This window comes from Lithobates pipiens, unplaced genomic scaffold (assembly GCF_037356315.1).
Source record: "Lithobates pipiens isolate NorthernLeopardFrog02 unplaced genomic scaffold, aLitPip1_a1.2 Scaffold_8, whole genome shotgun sequence".
Classification (NCBI taxonomy): domain Eukaryota; kingdom Metazoa; phylum Chordata; class Amphibia; order Anura; family Ranidae; genus Lithobates; species Lithobates pipiens.
The window spans coordinates 168,287,187-168,295,894 of record NW_027507903.1 but is presented as its reverse complement, the minus strand read 5'-3'; positions in this window follow the sequence as shown (position 1 = coordinate 168,295,894).

Below are 8,708 nucleotides of genomic sequence, written 5' to 3'. Positions count from 1 at the left end.
CGTGGAATTGCAGTGACGTCAGCCAAGGGTGAGCGGCGTGCTGACGTCACCGCAATTCCACGTTAACCAGGAAGGGCGGGCAGTGTAAACAGGAGAGAGCCGGCCGGCTCGTGATTTTTATACACGCTTATACTCTGCTGGAAATTCGTGAGTTTGTTACTTTATCTTATTGTATTTTTTATTACAATTTTATGGAGTTACGCTATGGGAGCCTTTCTCTTTTGTCTTGCTAAATGATTGTGGTGGAACGGGAGAAGCTTTGAGAAGGGGGCATATGAGTTGGAGACACCAGCAGAGCCTATTAAAGGGACCAGGAGGGATTGTCCTATTTGCAAGCTCGTATGATCTCCTTAAAAAAGAGATCTTGGCAGCTGGTAAGCCTCACTGAATTTGGTGGTGGATAAACCTCTTTCCTCTGGGTGCTCCTGCAACATGCTTGAAGGGTGTTTTTGTCACTGAAATGGACTGAGATTTATCATCCTGTCTATCTTCCATCTTTCTTGGACTGTTTATACATTTTTAAAAATCAATGTTTTATTGAATTTTTCTTTTGCACTATTTTGCAATTTTTGAGATTTTTGCAAAAAATAGGATAAATTATGTCATATTATAATTTTGGTTTCTTATAAGTTTTAGCGCAGCTTTTTCTTTAGGAGAATGGATAAACAGGTCACTTAGCCTGGTTAACCAGTGTTCACGTCAAATATCCAACCTAGAACAGAAAAGAATATTAATAAAAAATAAATAAATTATATATACGATTTTCTCTTGCACGTGATGAGGTCCAAGGTCCAAAACTGTTTAAATAAGCATAAATTAATATTCATGTCAGAGAACTCACATTGCTAATGCCCATATCCATGCAGCAGTGGCTAATTCTCATTCCGCTAATGTCAATGGGCATGCGTGGTGTACCTGACAGAGACAAACGAGTTACAGAATGAACGTGCACACATGCGCACCCATACGAACGTGTGTGCGCGCTCACGCACCCTTCGCGTCCACCAATCCCGACGCAGGGCATTCTATATAAACAGAGTCTCTGCCTGATACCAGTGCTAGATCACCTTCAGCTTGTTCCTGTGTCCCTGATTGCTGTTTGACCTGTTACCTTGCTCCTGACAAATCCGGCTTCCTTGACCAATCTCTGGGATCACCCCTGCCTGTTATCTTCCTCTACTGATTATACAGACCTCAGCTTGGATGCTCTACTATGGCTCCGCTTCCTGATTCTGTACCTCGTTGCCAACCTCTGCCTGTCCTTGACTACGAATTTGCCTTCTTTTTATGTACCTTGTTGCCAGCCAGATGCCAACCTTTGCCTGTTCCTGATGCTGCAGTTGTTCCTGAGTCCATACTTACCTGCCTGGCTCCCAGTTCTGGTGATCAGTCTTCACGGAAGGTTGCTGACACCACAACATTTTTTTTCCTTAATGCAAGGAATGGGCTTTACAACCACTTTAAAGGGGTTGTAAAGGTAATTTTTTTATTTTCTACATAGGTTCCTATAAGCTAGTGCATTGTTGGTTCACTTATCTTTTCCTTCAATTTCCCTTCTAAATGTTTTTTTTCTTTGTTTTCTTTGTCTAAATTTCTCATTTCCTGTTTCACCCCAGTAAGCTGTTCAGTAAGCTGTTCTGGCTGACTAACCACCAGCTCGGATGATGGTGAGAAGTTTACTGAGGAGAAACAGGAAGTGAGATATTCAGACAAAGAAAAAAAACATTTAGAAGGGAAATCAAAGGAAAAGGTAAGTGAACCAACAATGCACTAGCTTAAAGGAACCTATGTAGAAAATAAAACATTTACCTTTACAACCCCTTTAAGGATCCCTGAATAGACCTTTGGCTCAGAGGTGTTACCGGCCCTTCCTATTATGAGAGGGTTATGGCTTTTTGGTAAGCCTTACTGGATCCTATCTGGTGTTGGATTCCATATTCTATCTTCAGGTCACAGTTATCACCTTCCTTACTTGAGTGGACTGTGACTTCACAATCTTTTTGTTGGATTATGATTCACATATTTGTCACTATTGGGACTCTTTTTAAATTGCACTTGTTTTTATAATATATGACTGGATTGATATTCACATGTATTTTGGGCTAGCTCAACATGTTTTTCATACTTTAATGGCCTGTGTAATATTGGATAGTATGTTTGCTGCTTTCCCTTCTTATGCACTTTAAATTTCATCTTGCACCACAACATAGTTTACACTTTTTTTGCCTTTTTGTTAGTTATGAACTGATATAAGTTTAGTTAGTTGACTTAAGCAAGAAGCAAATGTTTGTTTTTTATGTTATGTATTTTTTGTACAATGCCTTCTCGCATTGAGACAATTTTTACTGCCTTGAAGAATAAAAGTGCAAGACAAACCTATCTAGACTGTTCTTGCATGCCCCTTACTTGTGCATAGTTTACTGTTGCTTGTCCTCACTTACAACCTGGTGCTCAGTTGTGGGCAGCGCTTTAAAAAAACAAACGCTTGAATAAAATTGAGGAGCTTGTAAAAAATGTTTTCAGAGGAAATTGCTACCTAGCCACCAACTAATTAGCTACTGCAAGAGGTTACCCACCTAACCACCTGACAGATGCAACAGCTGATTGAAGCCCACCAGGCTTCCTTAGAGGGAAAAAAATCAAGTGAGCCATCTCCACAGCAGCAGATACAAGCCTTATCAAAAATGAAGAGATCTCCAGGATCCTTTCCAGTAACCCCTAGAAACAGGGAAAGGTTGATTGCGGGTAGGGATGAGCCGAACACCACCCGGTTCGGTTCACACCAGAACTTTCGAACGGACCGAAAATTTGTGCGAACTTTAGAACCCCATTGAAGTCTATGGGACTCGAACGTTCGAAATAAAAAGTGCTAATTTTAATAGCTAATATGCAAGATATTGTCCTAAAAAGGGTATGGGGACCCAGCTTCTGCCCCAGGAGACATGGGTTAATGCCAATATTTTTTTTTTTAAATGGCAATTATTTCTGGAGCACTGATTTTAATGACGATTAAAGTGAAAAAAAGTGAAATATTCCTTTAACCACTTTCAGACCGGACCATTTTGCTGGTAAATGACCAGAGGTCTTTTTACACTTTGGCACTGCGCTGCTTTAACTGGTAATTGCGCGGTCATGCAATGTTGTACCCAAACAAAATTTGCGTCCTTTTCTTCCCACAAATAGAGCTTTCTTTTGATGGTATTTGATTGCCTCTGCGATTTTTATTTTTTGCGATATAAACGTAAAAAGACCGCAAATTTTGAAAAAAAATGATATTTTCTACTTTTTGTTATTAGAAAAATAACTCAATTTTAGTCATACATTTAGGCCAAAATGTATTCAGCCACATGTCTTTGGTAAAAAAAAAGTCAATAATTGTATATTTATTGGTTTGCGCAAAAGTTGTCACATCTACAAACTAAGGTACGTTTTCTGGAATTTACGCAGCTTTTAGTTTACGACTGCCTATCTCATTTCTTGAGGTGCTAAAATGGCAGGGCAGTACAAAACCCCCCCAAATGACCCCATTTTGGAAAGTAGACCCCCTAAGGAAATTGATAAGAGGCATGTTGAGCCCATTGAATATTTTATTTTTTTGCCTCAAGCGATTGAATAATGACAAAAAAAAAAATTTTTTTTTTTTTTTACACAAAGTTGTCACTAAATGATATATTGCTCACACATGCTATGGGCGTATGTGAAATGACACCCCAAAATAAATTCTGCTGCTTCTCCTGAGTATGGGGATACCACATATGTGGGACTTTTTGGGAGCCTAGCCGCGTACGGGGCCCCGAAAACCAAGCACCGCCTTCAGGCTTTCTAAGGGCGTAAATTTTTGAGTTCACTTCTCACTACCTATTACAGTTTTGAAGGCCATAAAATGCCAAGATGGCACAAAACCCCCACAAATGACCCCATTTTAGAAAGTAGACACCCCAAGCTATTTGCTGAGAGGCATGTTGAGTTCATGGAATATTTTATATTTTGCCACAAGTTGCGGGAAAATTACAAACTTTTTTTTTTTTTTTTTTTTTTAACAAAGTTGTCACTAAATGATATATTGCTCATGCATGCCATGGGCATATGTGAAATGACACCCCAAAATAAATTCTGCTGCTTCTCCTGAGTACGGGGATACCACATATGTGGGACTTTTTGGGAGCCTAGCCGCGTACGGGGCCCCGAAAACCAAGCACCGCCTTCAGGCTTTCTAAGGGCGTAATTTTTTGATTTCACTCCTCACTACCTATTACAGTTTTGAAGGCCATAAAATGCCAAGATGGCACAAAACCCCCACAAATGACCCCATTTTAGAAAGTAGACACCCCAAGCTATTTGCTGAGAGGCATGTTGAGTCCATGGAATATTTTATATTTTGCCACAAGTTGCGGGAAAATTACAAACTTTTTTTTTTTTTTTTTTTTTTTCACAAAGTTGTCACTAAATGATATATTGCTCACGCATGCCATGGGCATATGTGAAATGACACCCCAAAATAAATTCTGCTGCTTCTCCTGAGTATGGGAATACCACATATGTGGGACTTTTTGGGAGCCTAGCCGCGTACGGGGCCCCGAAAACCAAGCACCGCCTTCAGGCTTTCTAAGGGCGTTACAGTTTTGAAGGCCATAAAATGCCAAGATGGCACAAACCCCCCCCAAATGACCCCATTTTGGAAAGTAGACACCCCTAAATTTAGGGGTACACTAGTGAGACTAGGTAATAAATGGCGGGTGCCCTGAAACTATAAAAAAATAACTAACCAACCAGCGTCACCTGTAACAGTTATATGGTGATCACTGGTGAAAGGGTTAACTAGGGGGCAATTAGGGGGCTTTATGCGGTAGTATATGGGGGTCCCTGGCGCTATAAAAAGCTGCAGCGAACCTAAATACCTACCTGCCTAACTAGCGTCACCTGTGACACTAATACGGCGATCAGAAAAACGATCGCTTATTAGGCTGGGTTCACACTGGAGCGATGCGGGAACGCCACGAATGCGCGGCGGGTTCCCGCATCGCATGCCTCCCGGCGGCAGTTCACACTGCCCTATGCGAACTGCTGGGAGTGTCAGTGAAATGTTACTGACACCCCCAGATCAGTTCGCATATCGCAGTGCGATCTGCAAACTCGGATCGCATGGTGTGAACACCCATGCGATCCGATTCTGCTGCGGGCCAAAAAAAGGGTCCCGTGCGAATTTGCGGCGGGTGCGGCGGGTGCGGCGAATGGCTGAACTCGAATCGCACAGAGATCGGATGTGATTTGCACTGCAGTGCGGTGCGAATCACATCCGTTCTCATAAACCGCTGCAATGTGAACCCAGCCTTAGTGACACTGGCGACGGGGGGTGATCACGGGGTTAAACCTTTATTGGGGGGGTTAGGGGGGTACCTTAGAACTAAAGGGGGCTAACCCTAACTGCCCTAACAGTTATTAGTCACAAATGACACCCGCCGGGTGATCAGGGGGTTAAACCTTTATTAGGTAATAAATGGCGGGTGCCCTGAAACTATAAAAAAATAACTAACCAACCAGCGTCACCTGTAACAGTTATATGGTGATCACTGGTGAAAGGGTTAACTAGGGGGCAATCAGGGGGCTTTATGCGGTAGTATATGGGGGTCCCTGGCGCTATAAAAAGCTGCGGCGAACCTAAATACCTACCTGCCTAACTAGCGTCACCTGTGACACTAATACGGCGATCAGAAAAATGATCGCTTATTAGGCTGGGTTCACACTGGAGCGATGCGGAAACGCCGCGAATCCGCGGCGGGTTCCCGCATCGCATGCCTCCTGGCGGCAGTTCACACTGCCCTATGCGAACTGCTGGGAGTGTCAGTGAAATGTTACTGACACCCCCAGATCAGTTCGCATATCGCAGTGCGATCTGCAAACTCGGATCGCATGGTGTGAACACCCATGCGATCCGATTCTGCTGCGGGCCAAAAAAAGGGTCCCGTGCGAATTTGCGGCGGGTGCGGCGGGTGTGGCGGGTGCGGCGGGTGCGGCGAATGGCTGAACTCGAATCGCACAGAGATCGGATGTGATTTGCACTGCAGTGCGGTGCGAATCACATTCGTTCTCATAAACCGCTGCAATGTGAACCCAGCCTTAGTGACACTGGCGACGGGGGGTGATCACGGGGTTAAACCTTTATTGGGGGGGTTAGGGGGGTACATTAGAACTAAAGGGGGCTAACTCTAACTGCCCTAACAGTTATTACAGTCACAAATGACACCAATGCAAAAAAAAAAAAAAAAAAAATGACATTGGTGTCACTGTGACTGGGGGGCAGGGGTAATTGGGGGGGTGATCGGGGGGTAAAGGGGGGGTGTGAGTGTGCCTGGCATGTTCTACTGTGTGTGTGAGTGTTGGTGCAACTTACTGATCCGCTCTCCTCCGTGTCGGAACGAAAAATACCGACACGGAGGAGAGAATACATCACTTCCTCTCCTGTGTTTACATTACAGGAGAGGAAGTGATGTCACCGGGGATTTCTATTCGTCGGGAGCGATCGCGAGGGGGTGGCCATGAATGAATGGCCGTCCCCTCGTCCGGGATCGCTCCCGTACGAATACCGACCGCCGCAGGCACCGGGCGGGGGCCCGATCGGGCCCCCGACCCGCGGGAGGCAAGGGACGTACATGTATGTCCTTATGCCTGCCCGTGCCATTGTACCGACGTACATCGGCGTGCGGCGGTCGGCAACTGGTTAAATATCATGCCTGGGGGGTGTCTATAGTATGCCTGTGAAGTGGCATGTGTTTCCTGTGTTTACAACAGTCCCTGCACAAAATGACATTTAACGGAAAAAAAGTCATTTAAAACTGCTTGCGGTTTTAATGTCATGTCTGGTTCCGGCAATACAGATGAAAATCATTGAGAAAAAAATGGCATGGGTAGCCCCCCTGCCCATTACCAGCCCCTTTGGGTCTTGTACAGATATTAAGGGGAACCCCGTACCCAAATTAAAAAAAGGAAAGGTGTGTGGCCCCCAGGCCCTATATACTCAGAACAGCAGTATACAAGCGGTGCAAACAAGACAGGGACTGTGTAGGTTTGTTGTGTTAAGTAGAATCTGTTTGTAATTTTAAACTGGTACATTTTTAAAGTGTAGCTCCAGTCAAAAAATCAATTTTTAAGCTTTTTGGAAAACATAGGGAAGGGTTATCACCCCTGTATAATTTTTTTGGCCATCCGTCTTTTTTCATCTCACTTCCTGTTGTCTCCTTCCGTTTGCAAGTAGGAGACGTTTGTAAGTTGGATGTTTGAAAGTAGGGGTCTGCCCTATATGCTCTGCAGAAATGTGGGCCTAAGGTGTTGGTGTTGCCACAACACTGTAAGCCCTCAAAGTGACTCTTGGTGGGTGCTGGAGCTCCCTGCTGTAAACGATTATATCAAGAATTGTAATTACATGTCATTGTTAAACAGTGGTAGAAAAATTGGGCCTTTGGTGGTTGTGGTGGGGATGCTGGTGCCACAACACTATAAGTCCTCACAATTACTCCCGGTGGGCGAAGGAACGGGCCCTGCTGTGAAATATTATATCAAGAATTGTAATTACATGCCCCTGTTAAACAGGGGCTGAAAAATTGGGCCTTAGGCACTGCTTGCTGGTGCCATGACACTGCAACCTAGTTGGAGTGCAGGAATGAGCCCTGCTGCAAAGCATTGCATCAAAACAGGGGCTGACAAATTGGGCCTTAGGCACTGGTGCTGGTGCCACAACACTACAACCTCCCATATACTCTAGTTGGAGTGCAGAAATGAGCCCTGCTGCAAAGTTTTGCCTCAAAAATTGTAATTACATGCCCCTGTTAAACAGGGGCTGACAAATTGGCCCTTAGGCACTGGTGCTGGTGCCAGAACACTGCAGCCTCTCCCATATACTCTAGTTGGAGTGCAGGAATGAGCCTTGCTGCAAAGCATTGCATCCAAAATTGTAATTACATGCCCCTGTTAAACAGGGGCTGAAAAATTGGGCTGGTGGCGTCACCCAGAACCAAACATTTTCTTCCAAGCTATCAGCAGGATCATTGAGGTGGAAGAAGATAGTCAGTCAACATAACAGGACAGTCACTCAGCATCAGCATAGGCAGTCTTGAAGGGATGTGACATTAAAAAAAAATATATTCGGTTACATCAGCTTCAGGAGCTTGGTAGCTTGGTGGTGATCCAAGAATGATTCATCTTTATGAAGGTCAGTCGATCCACCGAGTCGGTGGACAGGCGCACCCTTACTGCTAACAGAGTGCCTGCAAGTACTTGGCTGTGACACACCTAATTCTACACCTTCATTCCTCTCAGTGCAGGTTTCAGAGAGGACTGAAGGTCTAGTGGGGTTGGAGATCCCAGCTGATGAGGAGTAAGGAGAGGTCCGCTTTGTTCTTTGGTGTGGGTCTTTAAGGTACGTTTGCCAACGAGCTGCATGGCAGGTCAACATATGTCTGGTCAAGCATGTGGTGCCCAAGCGGCTGATGTTTTGGCCACGTGAGATACGCTTGAGACATATGTTGCAAACCTGGAAACGTCGCCGGGTAGGGGACTTTGGAATTTGGGGTGACCCCCATGCAAACATTTTTTTACATTTTGGTTCGGGGTTCCCCTTAATATTCGTATTCCTTTAGAAATTTTATTTTGCTCTTGGACTGCACCACTTTACAGGCATACTATAGACACCCCCCAGGTACGAATCAATATCA